This window comes from Miniopterus schreibersii, assembly GCF_964146895.1.
Source record: "Miniopterus schreibersii genome assembly, chromosome: 12".
NCBI classification, from domain to species: Eukaryota; Metazoa; Chordata; class Mammalia; order Chiroptera; family Miniopteridae; genus Miniopterus; species Miniopterus schreibersii.
The window spans coordinates 57,935,318-57,951,815 of NC_138112.1; the positions used below are offsets into that span (position 1 = coordinate 57,935,318).

Here is a 16,498-nt window from a genome sequence, read left to right on the forward strand (position 1 = left end):
CAGGTAGAGTTTGGGGATGGGAACAGAGCGGGCAGGAGACTTTGCACTTAATACCATTTTGATAAACATGTAAATGTATTGCCTGTATCTATCTAGAGATCTACAGAATGGCTCAGAGAAGGGAAGACACAGTGGTGATGGGTTAAAATCGTGGCTTTGTACCTCATTGTAAGTCACCTGCTTGTCTGATATCATGACTTTGGGAAAGGGAGAAGGGACAGGGCAGGCAAGAAAATGTAAAGGGTGCAAGTGAAGACTAGGGGGTGGTGTGTGTGCTCCGCCTGAAAGTGGAGAGTGCCACCTCCACATGCTGATGATGCCATTGGTGTGCTCCCCACGTCTCAGTTCACTGGATGTCACTGAGCAGGTGCTTGGAAATATGACTGCTAAGGTCTGAGGCGGCGAGTGCGCTGTGTAATCTGGTGGCACAGCTCTTTATTGCCACCCACTTGGGAGCCAGGACAGGGCATGGAACCCGGCATCAGAATAAACCTACATTCAAGTCCTGGCTCCTTCACTAACTAGATCCATGGGCTTGAGTATCTAATCCATCCCCTCTGAGCTTGTGTTTCTTTACTTATAAAACAGGAATGATACTAGCCCCCACCTCACTGTTATAAAGCATCATCACATGAGTGCCCTGAACATCACCTGGCCTGTTAGAGATGCTGTTTGCTTTTACTAGTGTAGTCATTTACTTTTGTGGCCAGGAGCGTAGGCCTTGACTCTTTGTACTTAAGACAGAGCAGAGGCTACGGTTTCTGTCCTGGGCAGGGCAGCCCGCACCCTCCTGGCTTGGCCGCCCGACGAGGCGGCTGCGAGGCCTAACGCGGGGCTCTCTGGGGGAGCTGCTCTGGGGCCAGATGTCTCCTCTAGGATTCCACAGGTAACGCCAGATGTTGGCGGGCAGCTGTGTTCCCAGAACACCCATCCGTGCTTATTCCCTGCGTGACTGCAAAGTAAGCTGCTTAATGTCATTGTGAAAATGACTCTAAAAGTTAATGGTTCCTCGAATAGGAGAAGCCTCCTCCCGCCTCCCAGCCACACCAGATCGCTTAATTCTCTGTCTTCTTTCCATCTCACGGAAGGAAGCAATGGCCCCAACTACGCCCTGGGCGAGAAGTTTCCTTAGAGCTCCGTTTGTGATGAACTAATCTCGGTTGGGGTGAGAAGTAAAGGACGTGTTAGCTGTTAGCTGTGTTATTGGGGATTTCCAACTCTTAATATTGTTGTGTTTTTTCCCCCACCCCGTGAAAGAAGTTTTAAGCCACACCAATGTCCAAGGTTCAAAGAGTTAAGTGCGTCTCAGGTTTTAAAAACGTTTAATGCATCAAAGATAGCTTTGTCCCGGGCCCCATGCTGTGGTCAGAGACAAGCCTTGCTTTGCTGTGTTGCCAAATGCTATCTCTTTATGAAGCAGCAGGTGAGCCAAGGACAGACAAGCCTGCCCTTCAGATGTAATCAGACTGTGCTCAGAGCAGGGACGGGCCTGGGGACCCGACATCTGGCTCAAGTCCCATTTCATCCCCTGTGTCTTTTCCTGCGGGGGAAAAAGCCAAACAGCTCAAAACAGGGGCCCAGCAGCAGCAGCAGAGCAATTGCCCTTACCTGCATTGCCAGGGACTCTACGTGAAGGAGACTGCGAGGCAGGGTGTGGACACTGGGAGCGCAGGAGCTGCATTCGGGAGGTTAGAGGGCCCCGCGGTTAGAGGGCAGCCTGCCCTGGGCGGTTTGGGGGCAGGCACACCTTGGAGACATTGCAGGCTCCATCCTGCTGCAAGAAACCGAGCTGTCGACTGCTTGCTGGTGGAGGGTCTTGCTTTCGGTTTGTAAAAAATATGTAACATTTATGAAGCGCAAGAAAACAGAGCGAAATAAAATGAACAGTGCTGGTAGTGGTTCATGTCATAGCCTCTTAAGCCAGCGGCCTGAGGTGAAGTCCCAGCTGTGTTTGTCCCCAGGAGCTGTGTGGTTTTCATCCCGTCACTGAACTTCCCTGTGCCTCAGTTTCTCTTCTGTACAATGATCATAATAGCACCTACTTTGTAGGGTTGTTGTGAGGGGTACATGAGTTAATATGGGGGAAGTGCCTGTTTCATAGTGAGTGTAGAGCAGTTTAGTCTCACATACCCTGTGACGAGTCTTTTATTTTTCTGGCTTGGTACCTGGTACTGCAGAATACTTGATACCGCTGAATTGTGTGGTTGGCAACAAGGAACTGAAATAAGCTCCCTGTCAGTGATTTATGGAACTTGGATGGGTGTCAGTTGGCCCCTGGGGCTTGGCTTCTTGTGTCCACACAGATAGTCTCTGTGTTCGCCTTGCAACAATCCAGCTCTTGGCGCCTCGGAGTTACCCTAAGAGAATCTCCTCGCACATAAGTGCACATGGTGGACTCTCCAGCAGTCTCCTGGTGAGATCTGACGAAGAGATGGGGGTGCATATTGCAGCGTGAACACACACACACACACACACACGTGCGCACACTGCCACAGGCTTCACCATCTCCCTCAGGATCTCTCCCCTCCAAAGTCCCTGCTTGGCTGTGCTTTCACGGTTTCCTTCGGTGCCCTTTTCCCCACACCAGCCTCCAGTGTTGTTTTCTTCTCTCTGCCCCTTGGGAACCTCACATTCCTCACTCCTTTTACTAAGCACAGCCGTGTGGCCCTGCCCCAGCTCGGGCGCACGAACTTACCCAATCAAGCGCAGCATCGCCCAGCGTCTCCAACTTGAGTCATTTCATGTATCGGGACGTTGCTTTCCTGAGGGGCGTGCAAGCACTTAGCTGCCATTCCTCTATCGAGTACCTACTGCTCTGTCATTTACGCGCTGTGTGACGGTGGGCATGCTGCTCAGCCTCTCTGAGTCCCAGGTTCCTCATCTGAAAAATGAAGAAAACGATAGGACTGCTGGGGCTGTGGTGAAGACAAAGTGAGCTGGTGCCCGCAAAACCCAGAACAGTGCCTGCTGTTCAACAGGAGTGCAGTCGGTGCTGCGTGAATAAAGAATAGCCGACTCTCTCACAAAACATAAATGGGATTAAAGAATAGCCGACTCTCTTACAAAACATAAATGGGATTTCTCCCAATTGATAACTTCTGATGAGATGTGTACAAGGCACAAAAGGAGCGAACAGTTAGGTCTGTCTGGATGGCAGCGGGAACTTTTGCAAGTTAATTAATCATTCTTCACCTTAGTTTCCTCCACTGCAAAATGGGAATAATAATAGTGCTTATTTATATGGATGTTGGGAAGATTAAATGAGATAATGCATATAAAAGCAAAGCCTCATCCAACTTAAAAGTTTAGAAAACTGTAGCTATTTTTATTAATTTTTTTTTTATTGAACTGAACTGTTAGGATAGGAAAGTGTATTTGCCCCCTTTCCTGGTATAAAATTAAAATTTGCAAAGTTCAGATGTATTTAGGAAATCTCGGTGCTGTTTTACTGAAGGCTTTAGTCAAGACAGAAGTTATTTAATTTAAGCTGATAGCTTTGGCTTCAGAAATTTTAAATCACTACACAATCCATAAACTTACTAATGAATCTCTTGATATTCAGTTTAGGGAATCTTAACTTCTTTGGGGGCTGTTAGCTTTGTTGTAGTTTCCTTTCATCAGCTACACATTAAGAATTAATTTGGGGTATGAGCTAATAGCCCAGCACTCCTGACCAGTCTTCCCTTTGATTTTATGTAAATTGTGAGCAATTGACCATATTCCACGAGCAACTAGTTATGAAGATGGAATATGCATGAACAGAGTTTAGCGTTGGGATCAAATAAGGCTTGTAACAAATTTAATATGATGTTGTAAGGGATATGCAAAATCAATACAGTGCTGTGGAGTGACTGGACTTCAGTGCAATTCACACAGATGACTGTAGTCACCTGGCCCCAGAAAAGTCCTTTCAGGATTAGCTACCAGAGGAGGGGGTGGGTCTGTTAGAAACAGAAAGCATCCAGATGTCTGTCTTTGGGGATGGGGCCTGAGTGACCAGGAGTCTTGTTGTTTAGGACCAGGACATGATGAAATCAACCTCCTCTTGGACCCCCTCCTAGGGGTCTAACTGCAGGCCAACTTGATTAGTCTGGGCCAGGGGTCGGCAATCTTTTTCTATAAAGAGCCAAATAGTAAATATTTTAGGCACTGAGGGCCACATGGTCTGTGTTGCAGCTACTCAACTCTGCCTTTGTAGGGCAAATGCAGTCACAGACTGTACGTAGACCAACAGGTCTGGCTATGTTCCAACAAAGCTTTATTTCAGAAACAGGCAATGGGTTGGATTTGGCCCGCGGGTTGTAGTTTACAGACGCCTGGTCTAGGCTGAATGGGACACGGGAGAAAAGAAGAACCCAAAGCAACGTTTTCCTGAGGCAAGCTAGCATCTGGGTTCACGGGTGAAATAGGGGCGAAGGAAGTGGGAGAAAATGCCCTTTTCTCTTCCCTCCGTTCACAGAGTTTGCCTATTTTCATGAAGGCGATCACTTGGGAAGGTGGGACAAAATGGATACGAGTGTCAAGAGTGACTGGGATCAAGTTTAAATCCTAATGCTTTCGTATTTAGCTGTGTGACCTTGGGCACGTTTTTCTACCCCTGTGAGCCCACCTGTAACATTGGGATGATAGAGCTTGTCTCACAGAGCTGTGAGGATTAAATGAGCTTTGTTATATAAACTGTTTAGCACACATTCAATGGTGGACATGGTGTGTTATGTGCAATTTAAGGAAAGTTCAAGAATAATTTTTTGGGGGGGATTATTTTTTACCTCTCCTGCAGACTTTAGAATGCAGCTCCCCATAAATTGGGTCTGTGTTATTTGACTAGTTCCAAGATGTCCCCAGGAGGGGAATGGTTGAGTGGTAGGTTTTTCATGTTCAGCTTTAGTAGATACTAAACTGGTTAGTAGACGGTAACTGGTTTTCCAAAATGGTTATACTTATTTGCATTCCCATGAGCTATGTTATGAGAGTTCCAGTTACCATTCTGGTTTCTGGTGGTTTTCACTGGCATCTTGCAAGGGGGTCATGACCTCTTGACATGTGTGTTAGCCACTGGAATATCCTGTTATGGGAAGGGCCTGTTCAAGTACAGAGCTTTCTGGTAGATTTGTAGAAGTTCTTTATATAGTCTGGAGATGAGAACTTCAGCTGCTAAGGAGTTTTCTGATAAACAGAAGTCCCTGGTTTTAATATAGTTCTATTTTTCAGTCTTTGTTTTACTTTTCTAAGTTCAAAGATTTAGTAAATTATTTGATACTCTTACACCACACTGCTTGTAACGTGTCACACAGCCAATCAATACACACCAGTTAGATCACCGGATTAGCTAGCCAATTTCCTCCCACTCCTGAGATTTCATGAATCCACGAAACCTGACCAGTTGGTGTTCATTTGGGTTCATTTTCAACACACGTCAAAAGGATGGGTGTGGATGTGTGGAGCTACTGACCAATATGAATCATGGTGAACACTGAGGGTGGAAATTTTGGAGTGCTCGGACCACACTAGGACAGGACTACAGGGGTGAGGTTAAGTGGTACAGTGATGGAGGTGTGAGAAACCACTCAGTGTAGCCAGGGAGGGGTCCTGAATATCTGAAAAAGTGAACACGAATTAAGAGAGTTGGTCCAGGATAGGTGGGAGGGAAGGGAGTTGGGGGGAAGGTAGAAAAGATTGTAATTTGGTAGCAAATGTCAGAGACTCGAATGTAACAAAAGAAGGTGTTCATGGGACTTTGGCCTAATGACAACTACCGTCCTTGACTTTTCCCTATTTTTTACTAGAAAGCCTCTAATAGTCCAAACCACCTACCACCATTTAAAAAAATAATAAAGGCACTTAATACCCGCCACATTTTTCTCTCCTGATGAAAATAAAATGGATTATTAACTCTTGAATAGGTACTATATGAAATAAAGGGAATAAAAATTTAGAACCGGAAGCAAGCACTGTGAAGAGTACACATCCCATGTCAAGATTATAGGACTGGCCCGGCCTGTTCTCCCGTTTCCCTGAGGGTCCTGTGCAGGCCATACGGGAAGGCTCATTTTAGCAGATAGAAATCTCGTTTGTAAATGACTGAAAACCCAACTTGGAGGCCTCAATGATAAAAGGAAGTTTTTGACTCTCATAATTGAAAAATCTAGAGGGAATGTTGGCCTCAGCTTCGGCCTTCTCCAGCAGCTCGGGTGATATCACCAGGGATTGGGATTTTCTCTGTATTTTCTCTCTGCCTTCATTACTGTCCGCTTCATCCGTTGCTTATATGCACGGTGCTCCTGTGTCCCCTGGTAAGTTCTCAGTGCCCCCTCATGGAGCTAAATCGCTAAAGCCGCTGTGGTCCTCATTCCCCGCTGGACACGGGAATGTAGGGAACCTCTTCTATGTCTCCTGCTGAAAACCTGGGATTTGCAACCTCTCACTGGCCGGGATTGGGTCGCATGCCTGAGCCTCACCCACTCCGGCGGCCAAGAGTCTAAGGCAGGCTGCTGGACTGGAGAGTCCAGGTCCAACGTGGGACTGGTCCTGCCCACTCTGCATGGCTGGTCATGGCGGAGGAATGAATTCTCCAGTTAAAGGAAGGGTGCTGACGTGGGAGAGGCATCGAAGACAGGATGCCCTGGACCTTGGAGCTTCAGGGAAGCTTCTGTGAACAAAGAAAGGACTTGTGATTTTGGAGCCAAAAGGCTAACACAGTGCAGCTTCCAGAAAGTGCTGCTAGAGTGAGAAAACCCGGCTGGATTGTGGTCCAGTGCTTATTAGGTTAACCGAACACCGAGTCTCAGATTCCTTATCTGATTCCAGGCCTCTTGTTATTGGAGGAGTGAATGACAGAATATTTTCAGAAAGGCTTTGGACAATGTAAAGAGAACACGGACATAAACGCATGACGTTTTTACTGCTAAAGACCGTAGCAGGCATAAACAAATCCCGAATGCAGCATTTCCATTTAAAGTTTGACTTCTGCAGCTAACGTTCGTGTAAAGTGACATTTTGGTTGGGCCATCAATAGTAATGATCAGGATCATAGTGTCGAGCATGTCAGAAGTGCTAACCGCTGACATCTATTTCGGGTTTACGACGTGCCAGGCACTGTTCTCAGCAATTTTCACATATAATTTCATTCGATCTTCAAACAGCTTTATGAGTCAAGCACCGTAATTATCCCAATTTGATAGATGAGGAAACTAAGCCACAGAGAGGTTAAGCGACTTGCCCGACATCCCCCAGGTAGCAACGGTAGAGCTGAGGGTCAGATCCAGGCAGCCTGTCTCTAGAATCTGAACTGAGCGTCGCTGTGTTACCCAGGGCTCGCTTCGGCAGCACACATCCTAAACCACGATCTCACCCCCGGCCCACAGTGCTGAAACCTACCATTTTGCAAGTCCGACGATGGAGCCAAAGTTACTTCCACCGTTTTGTGCACTAATATATCAATTAATGCAAAGTATGTTAATAGACTCATTAGCCTGTGAAAATAAATACCTAAATAGAGACATTTATTATGTTGGTATTTTTTTCTTGTGGTGACTTGGTTCTCCAGCTTTGATCTGTGGGTGTGTGGACACATCCCAAGGCAAAAGCATGTTTGTGGGATTACAGTTTGTAGAATAAAGAGAGTTTGGAATCAAAAGATGAGAATTACGGGCACAGTCCAATTACCAGCTATAACTGATTCACATTTCTGTTTTCTAATCTGTAAAGTAGAGCTGGTGTCTCCTCCAGAGTGAGTATGGGGCCAAAACCGGATGTTATGTAGGACTGTCTTTGGAGAGCTGCCAAGCACTGTACAGATCTAAGATGTTTATTAATTTTCATAATAATGATGCTCCCAGAGACCATTTGTGCTATCATTGAATTAATTATGTACCATTGAATTAATTAGGAACAGTTTTTAATACTACCTGTATTTCCACAGGATTGTGCTTTTAAATTTCCTTGAAGTCTGGCCCTCCTAAGAGGCCTGATCTCCATCCATGGAGATGTCTGGTCCAGCTGTCAGTATAAGGTAATGGGTTACCTTCCCTGTTTGGGGGTCCACCTGAAGTCAGCATAAAATGATGCTTTATGGGGGGGTCCTTGAGGGATAGAGGCAGCCTGTGTGAGCACACAAATCTCTAGGCTCTCAGACCTGACCCCCCCTGTAGAAATGGACTCTGAATTCCTTAAGGAAAAACAGATCTATTACCAAAATAAAGGGTAGCCAAAATGTAGATTCCCAGAAGAGAGAGCCCCATTGTTCTAGCTCAGGTCAGTGTCCCTGGAGGGCGATTTACCAGCCCTTCCAAGGCCATACACTGGGGGGAAGGGTTGTTTCTATAGGGAAAATTAGGGAGCTATTATCAGAAGAACAGGCACTGGGGTCTGGATCTAGTCCATCAAGACAGGGAGGAGTTCCCTAATCAAACATGTTCATCAGGCACCCTATACATGAAGTTCATCAAAAGCAGTTTTGTGTGAGATAAAAGCTCTCTTTGACAGAAGACCTGCATCCTAGTTGTAATCCTGCCGCTAACATGCTTTGTTGCCTTGGGCAAGGTAGCAAACTTCTCTGGGCCTTAGTCCTTCCAGTACAAAAAGAAGGTGATGAATTAGGAATCTTTAAGGTCCCTTTGACTGCCAAGTTTTGAAGATTCTTTCCATGTATCAATTATCTTGCCTGTTAATCTCTAAGATATAATACTGTGCCCTCTGTGTGGTTCACCCTTTTGCATAATCAGTAGCTGTGGGACCTCCCTGCTCTTACTTAATTTCTGGAGCATGAATTTCCACATCTGTTATTGGCCCTGCCCTGGAAAATGGTATGAGGATTAGAATTAGGTGCACTGTGTGCTCAAGAAGGCAGTTGTGTACTAGTTGAGAGTGGGGGTTTGGGAGTTAGATGAAAAGGACTTAATTCTTATTTGGCCTCTTTTTTACTGTACCACAGAGCAGATTATTTAAACTCTTGGAATCTTTGTTTCCTCATCTATAAAATGGGGGTATTTATAGAACCCTGTCCATGGGACTGTTGTGTAGATTTATTGAGATACTGCATATAACAGGTTTAGTACAAGGCTTGGCACATGGTAGATAATCTGTAAAGGACAATAGTTTGTCATAACTGCTTGTAATGGTTTTACAGGTCTGAGACCCAGCCCCTCTGCTATGTAACTCAAGTGATTCTCTTAACCCTCCAGACTTAACTCATTACTGACTCTCAAACGATAATCTCCTAAATATCTTGCCAATCCATCCACTTGTCTCCATCTCCCTTACTTCTGTCCACCACCACCTCTTATCTAAACCACAGGAGTCCTCTAATTGCCCTTCTTCCTTCCATCCTTGCTTTCTGTATTCAATAGGATCAGCTTTGGCTGAGAGTTACAGAAAATCCAAAATAGCATGGCTTAAACACAATTAATAAGGTAATTCTTCTTCTCACTTTCTGCACCCCCATTAGAATATATAAAAGTTTCAAGACTAAGTCATGGCAAGAGCATGGAGCAACTGACACTCTCATTCACTGCTCGTGGGAGTATAAAACTTTACACTCACTTTGAAAAGCTGGCTTTTTCTCATATTGTTAGATACCTACCATGTGACTCAGCCATTCCACTCCCAGGTGTTTACCCAGAGAATTGAATCATATCTCTACACAAAGATTTGTACAGAAAACAACCCAATATTTGTAGAGTAAACCCAATATTTGTCCAGTAAACAGCTCAAATATCCACCAACTGGTGAACGGATTAAACAAATTGTGCTATATCCACACACTAGAATACTACTCAGCAATAAAAAGGAAAGACCTATTGATACAATAACATGGATGAATCTCTAAATAATTATGCCTAATGAAAGAAGCTAGAAAAGACAGTACCTACTGTATTTCATTTATATAAAGTTCTGGAAAAGTAAAACTAGTCTATAGGGGGCAGAAAGCAGGTTGTCTCACGCTGGGAGTACAGGGACAGGTGAATCACAAAGGGGCATGGAAATCACTTGGGGAGGGTAAAATGTTCTGAATCTTTGTTATGTTGGTAGTTACATGGATGTATACAACTGTCAGAATGCACCAAATAGTATACTCTGAATGCAGGCAGGGTTTTATATATAAAAATTGTATATAAATTATACTTCAATTAATTAAAAAGTTGAAGGAGCGGTCCAGGGCTGGATCCTTTTTTCTCGTTGCTCCATGATACGTGGCTTCTTTCTCCCATCTAAGAAGGCAGCATCTAGTTTCCAGGTTGCTGGATGAAGGGACAAAGAAAAGCAAAGATCACAAGCAGTTTGCCTCTTAAAAGTCTTAAAAGCTCCTCCCACCTGACAATTCTGCTCGTATGCCATTGGCTATAATTTAGTCACATGGACAGATCTAGGTACAAAGGAGTCTGGGAAATGTAGTCACAGCATGTCCATCCAGGGGTGGGGAACCTTTTTTCTGCCAAGGGCCATTTGGATATTTATAACATCATTCGCTGGCCATACAAAATTATCAACTTACTTAAAAATTAGCTATGGCCCGGCTGGATTGGTTCAGCAGTTGCACATAGATCTATGATCCAGGAGATCAAGGTTTGATTCCCAGTCAGGGCACGTGCCCGGGTTGTGGGCTCGATCCCCAGCGGAAGGGGGGGAACGTGCAGGAGGCAGCCAATCAATGATGACTCTTATCATTGATGTTTCTATCTCTCTCCCTCTACCTTCCTCTCTCTGAAATCAATAAAGACATTTAAAAAAGATTAGCTATGAAAAAAGCTCCTAGATTTATTGAATTTTGAGTCCCACCTGCAGTTGTTGCCTTGGCAGGGCCAGCCCAAATGATTTTGCTGGTATATACAGGCCGAGGTCTCGACCTTCCCCACCCCTGCAGACCAAGGAGAAAATAGATATTGAGGGACAATTAGCTGACTTAGAGCTCTTCAATGGCTTTTCATTGCTCTGAAAATTAAGCCCAAACTAACTCCTTGCCATGGCCTCCAAAATCCTGCCTGATCAGGCCCCAGCTTACATTTATATCTTACTCTCTACTTCAGAACCGCAGCCTTCAGCTCCTCTAGTCCGTCAGCAGGGGTTATTCATTGCTCCCCTCTGCGTAGACCACTTTTCCTCTCCTCTGCCTAGTTAGCCGCTCTTTATCTTTCAGCTCTGCGTTCATCCTGGCTCCTCAGCTTCGGTCAGATCCTTCCCCAGAGAACACTTCTCACAGTTGGGAATTTTGTATTTGTGTGACATTTAGATCGCTATCTTTCTCACACACTAGGCTGTCAGCTCCTTTTTGTTCACCTTTGCATTCCAGCGTGTAACCCATTACCTGACAAGCAGAAGGAGCTAAACACACCTTTCCTGGGTGAGCGAATGAATGAATGCACAGGCTTTCTCTCGCACTATTGATCCAAGGGAGATTGCTAAGGAGCAGATTTGTAGTTCTGCTGAGCCCTGGCTGCAAAACAGCTCACTCACTAATTACCTTTGTTAGGTGTCAGTTTTAAAAGACTCAATAGTGTTTTATTTGATCATTTGCTCTGTACCTGCACCTGAATTTTCATTTCAGTTACCACTTATACTTTGAGATCTTTCTATAAATATTGTCTGCTTGGATGGTAGGGTGTGTGTGGGAGCGGGTGATGTGAAATGAGTAAAGTTTGTGGAAATAAAAGTTACTGTACGGTTCATTAACTCCTGTTTCCCTAGGGGGAAATCTGAATTATTTAGGACAGGAACAGGAATGGTATGCAGACTCAGGGGAGAGCGGCAACATGCTGTAATGTGTTTATGTTGCTCATTTAACTTGGAGGTGAGCCTCTCTTGATTTACTTGACGGAAAAATTATTCTCAAGTTAATGGTATTTATTTAGATGCAGATACAGTATGGTCTGCTGAAGTGGGAGCTTTGACGGGATAATTACAGGATATTAATAGATTCAGAAAAACAGGTTCTTCACAGTGCACCTTGTGGCCCACCAAATATATAATAAGCAAAAGTGAAAACCACTTTTCTTTATAAATATTTTCTCATTCAAATTTTCCTTGATTCACAAAGCTTTGCCACAGTTAATCCAATTAATGGTGTGTGTTTTTTATAATTTCGGCATGCAAATACTCTGATTTTATCTTACTTACATCTCAAAACATAGTCAAAGAAAGAAATGGAAGATATGAGATATAAACACAGGAAGAGAAGGGGTTGGGGTGGGGATGCAGGGGGCATTTCTTGGTGAGAGCTCAAGTCTGGAAACACCTTCCCGTGGGCTCTAAAGGGCCTGCCTCTGGCCCAAGGCATCCCAGATGTGGCTCACTTGGTGGTGCCTTCGCCATGTTGCCAATATCAGCCAACCACCCAGGCTTTGCTCGCTCAATAAGATGGGTTCCATTTTTCAAACTTAAATTTACTTAGGAAGACAAACTAAACTAATTGTAAAAGAAAATGTATCATGCCAGCTCCAGGGGTCAGGGATTCCTCTGCTCTGCTCCCTGCTGTGTCCCCTCAGTGCCCGATATGGTGCCTCATAGATACTCGAAGAAGGCTTGTTGGATGAGTGAATGTCATTGTCACCAATAGGGAAGCAAGCATTTCTCTAAGATACGCTGTCAACATATAGCTGTTAAAAACAATAAAAAAAAGCTCATTTGCTTCCCACGTACAGCCCCCTTGCATGCCACCATCCTTATGTACCATGCGCCACACTTTCCTAGGCCACAGAACAGTGGTCACTGCAGAAATGACCTCACTCCGTCATTTACTCATGGTCTTTGTCACTCCCTAGATAGGCAACTCCATTCTTAATGATTTTGTCCATCCTTGTATCCCCAACACCTAGCACAGTATCTATGAAAATATATAACGGAATATATATCATTATTATTCCCCTGACTACTGGAATATATATACTATATATTATATATGGACATATGCTTTATATATATGTACGTAATCTTGAGTTTGCACATAGGACTTTTCCTTAAGTCCCACTGGTCTTATCTAAATCAGACCTTAGTCACATGGCTGCACCCAGCTACCGGTGAGCTAAGAAGTATAGTCCATTCCTGGCAAATAAATTAGGTGCTTTGTTAAAAAAGAAGACAAGGACACACCTAGTTGTCTCTACCATAGCCTGGCGTTGAAGGCCTTTTAAAATCAAATATCGACCCAGCTTTCTGGGTTTTCTTTGTCTCCCAGGTGTTCTGAACTCTCTGTCCCCACTGAGCTCCTGAGCTGGCTGTCCCGAAACACTAAGTACTTTGTCACCTCCTGTCCGTTTACTCAGCCCTTCTGGAATGCCTTTTGCTTCATGTCCAAGCCACACCTTTGTTTCCTTGATGTTCCCCTGACCACTCAAATCTGAGATGACTTCCCCTGAGTCTGAACTCGTCTAGCCATGAGCGTGTGTATGACATTCTCTCACATAGCCACGCTCTTCTGCCTCAGACGGCTCTCTTTTGATGCCTGGAACAGTGTTCAGTCTTTCATTGTCTATTTTTTACACATTTAGGTCTTGTCCCCCACTTCCACCCCTCATTCTAGATTCCCTGAGGACAGGAGCCCCTTACTCAACGAACATTCCTTGGCCTCCTACCTCTCATGTGGCCCGTGAACAGTGTTTGGGACTTAGTAGTGAGTGAGACATGGGGCCTTGCCTCAAAGTCTAACATTTCCCATGGAACCTGGTTTTAAAACTTGCACATGTTAAGTGCCTTATAAATTTCTGTTACTTTGTGGAGCAATAAGAGCTGACATTTATTTAAAAGATTATTACTTATGTTCATAGTGTTAACTATATTACGTGCTAGGCACTATGCTAGCCTTTCATGTGTTTCCCTTTCTTTCTTTCTTTCTTTCTTTCTTTCTTTCTTTCTTTCTTTCTTTCTTTCTTTCTTTCTTTCTTTCTCTCTTTCTTTCTTCCTTTCAACAGCTATGAGCAGGCACTATTAATTTTCACAAGGAAAGAACGAGGCACAGAGAGGTTAAGTTACTTGTTCAAGGTCACACAGCTGGTAAGGAGTGAAGCCAGGATTTAATTCACGCAGCTTGAGTCCTGAGCTTGTAGTTACTATGTTAAGAAAGTGACTGGAAAGTAAGGGTGATCTCATGGTTTGAAGATTTAGTGGCATTATTTAAAATAGCCTTCCACAATTTGGACATAGCCTGCATCCTGGTCCAATAGGAGGCTTTCCTAGGCTGGATGCCCTTTTCCTGAGGAGTGTCCCCAGGCTGGGCACTGCCAGCCTGCGGTTCCCCATCTGAGCCTCAGCCCGCCCCGTGGTGTCTCCTCTCTTTCCTTTTGGCTTTCAAATCCTACTGTGCATACAATAAAAACAACTCACCCACCTCTGCATTTCGTGAGGCTGCCCGGCTCTGATGTCATCCATTCTGCGGTAACAAGAGGGAATAAACGAGCAGATGCTGCGGTCTGGAGGCTCCCAGCTGGATCAAGACCACTGACTTGTTTTGTTTTGCCCAGTGTTTAGTAATGTTTTAAAAAAAACTTGTTGTCAGCATTTACAAATTGGAAGATGCCATGCAAAAATCTGGATTTTTGGCTTCTTAGGAAAAACTGGAAGATTTTGGAAACATTGGGTCTGTATGTCTGCAGGCTCAGGCTGCCAAGTTCAGATGGAGCATGTTCTGTCTGAATTGACACAGTGCCTTCCTGCCTCTTACCCAGACACCTACAGGCACATTCATTTCTCTTACCAGCCTTCAGCAAATAATAATTGTAACACAAAAAGCATTATACGTATATATACATAAGCACTATATGTCAGACACCATCCTAAGTGCTTTCATTGCCTTTCATTACCGCAGTCACCTTGGGAAGAGGTACTGTTACTATCCCACTTTACAGATGAGAAAATTAAGGCCGCACTAATAATAGTGGAAGGGCTGGGACTCGCACCCAGGCTCCACAATCTTTGCTTTTAAGTTCTATCCTGTTACCTCTCAATGCAGTATCAAAATTTGTGTCCCTGCTCTGAAGGGACAAGAAAGCGGGGAGGGGCCCTTTCCCTGTCCCTTGTGCTGCCTAAAGTTGACTCATCGAGAACACAGACCCACAGAGTTGATTTCCTGTACAAGCGGCATGCAGAGGGAAAGGCTGCTTCTCCTTACTCTTCTGGACAGAGCTGAACCTGCACCAGAGGGAATCAGGACAGTGAAAGGAACCCGGGGGCACACCTGCCAGTGACTTTGGGGCCATCTCAGAGCCAGCTGTGGGGGAGCATTTCCCTTATCTCTCCTCCCTCCTGGAACAGAGGGAATTAATTCCACTGAGTCTCCAGCCAGCTCTCAGCTGAAACATTAGCCCATAAACAAGTGTAATCCATCTCAGCCCCGATTCTCTCCCAGGGAGGTGATTGGGGATGAAATACGATGCCAGGCTGAGCAAGCATCTCAGCCTTCCCGAGGGGTCCAAGGTGGTCCCCCGCCTGCCTGAGCCCCTCCCTGGGCTGCTGGGTGAGTCCATGGGGAGAGCAATGGGGTCTGCGGCACAGAGAGAGTCATTTGGCCAGGTTCCCTGCCTGTGCCTCACACACCCTGAGGAAGAGGCGGGTGGGTATAGCCAGTTCAGGTGGGTGAGGGCTGTCCCAAGACCCACTGGGAGAAGTGTCTCTGAAGCCATTCACCGAGCACTTTTCATGCACCAGGTGCTGTGGACGCAGAGATGGACAAGCTTATGACATAGTTGGGGTGATCATAAGATCCCAGACCAGGGTGCCCTGGAGAGTGAGGGAACATAGGCTTGAAGTGGGACTATCTGGGCCTAACAGAGATATTTGGTCACAATAAGACCACTCACGGCTCTGGAACTCCCGATTCTGGATCTGGCCAAGGAACAGTAAGCAAGTTCACCTCTGAGCCTGTTTCTCGCCTGTAAAATGGGGATGCTAACAGTCCAGAGTCCTTACCTCTCAAGAATGTCCTGAGGATTATATCAGATAAGGTAGTGGCCGGGAGGAGCTGAGAACCCCTCCCCACAGGGACGTGCTTGAGGCCAAGCAGCTGGGCTCGGGGACTAACCTGGCTTTATAAGCTGAGATGCCTGGCAGGCTTTGCAAGGTGAGAGCTGGTGCCCAGTGGCTCTGGGAAATCAAGGGGACTCTACAGGCTTAAGGTGGGAAAGAGAGAGGAGAAATGAAGAGACAACTGAAGAGGAAATAAATTTGGGGTAGTGACAGAAAGAGAGCTTAATGGGGAAGTTTTAAGTTACACTGTGACCGTAGGCTACATGCCCATCTTTGGGTGAGGCCCTTAGTGGAGGGGCCTTTGCTCACGGACGCCTCTTAGATGTCTTGGAGGATGCAACAGACTCCAGGTGGGTGCGTGGTGAGAGCGGGGACCCCCTGGTGAAGGCTCACTCCCCGGAGTTCCTGGGTGCCAGGCGCTTAGCTGGTCCATAGGGAAGGCTCCATAAAGGTGAGTTCCTGCTCTTGTATCACAATTGTTCCTACCGAGGCCAGGTTTCCTCTGTCAACACCAACCTGGAAATACAAAGCTGAAAACCAGTGGGGC

At 45.4% G+C, this 16,498-nt stretch overlaps 1 long non-coding RNA gene across 1 annotated transcript in view; it reads right to left on the minus strand.

Annotated features, from left to right (window-relative positions):
* Window positions 1–1,306: 1,306 nt before the first annotated feature.
* Window positions 1,307–16,498, minus strand: part of LOC308565096 — a 37,633-nt gene continuing 22,441 nt past the window's right edge. The window contains exons 3-5 of the long non-coding RNA XR_014000007.1: window positions 10,123–10,238; window positions 2,696–2,881; window positions 1,307–2,420 (exon numbers count right to left, since the gene is read on the minus strand). This is a non-coding gene — a long non-coding RNA (uncharacterized lncRNA). The remainder of the gene's footprint in view (window positions 2,421–2,695; window positions 2,882–10,122; window positions 10,239–16,498) is intronic.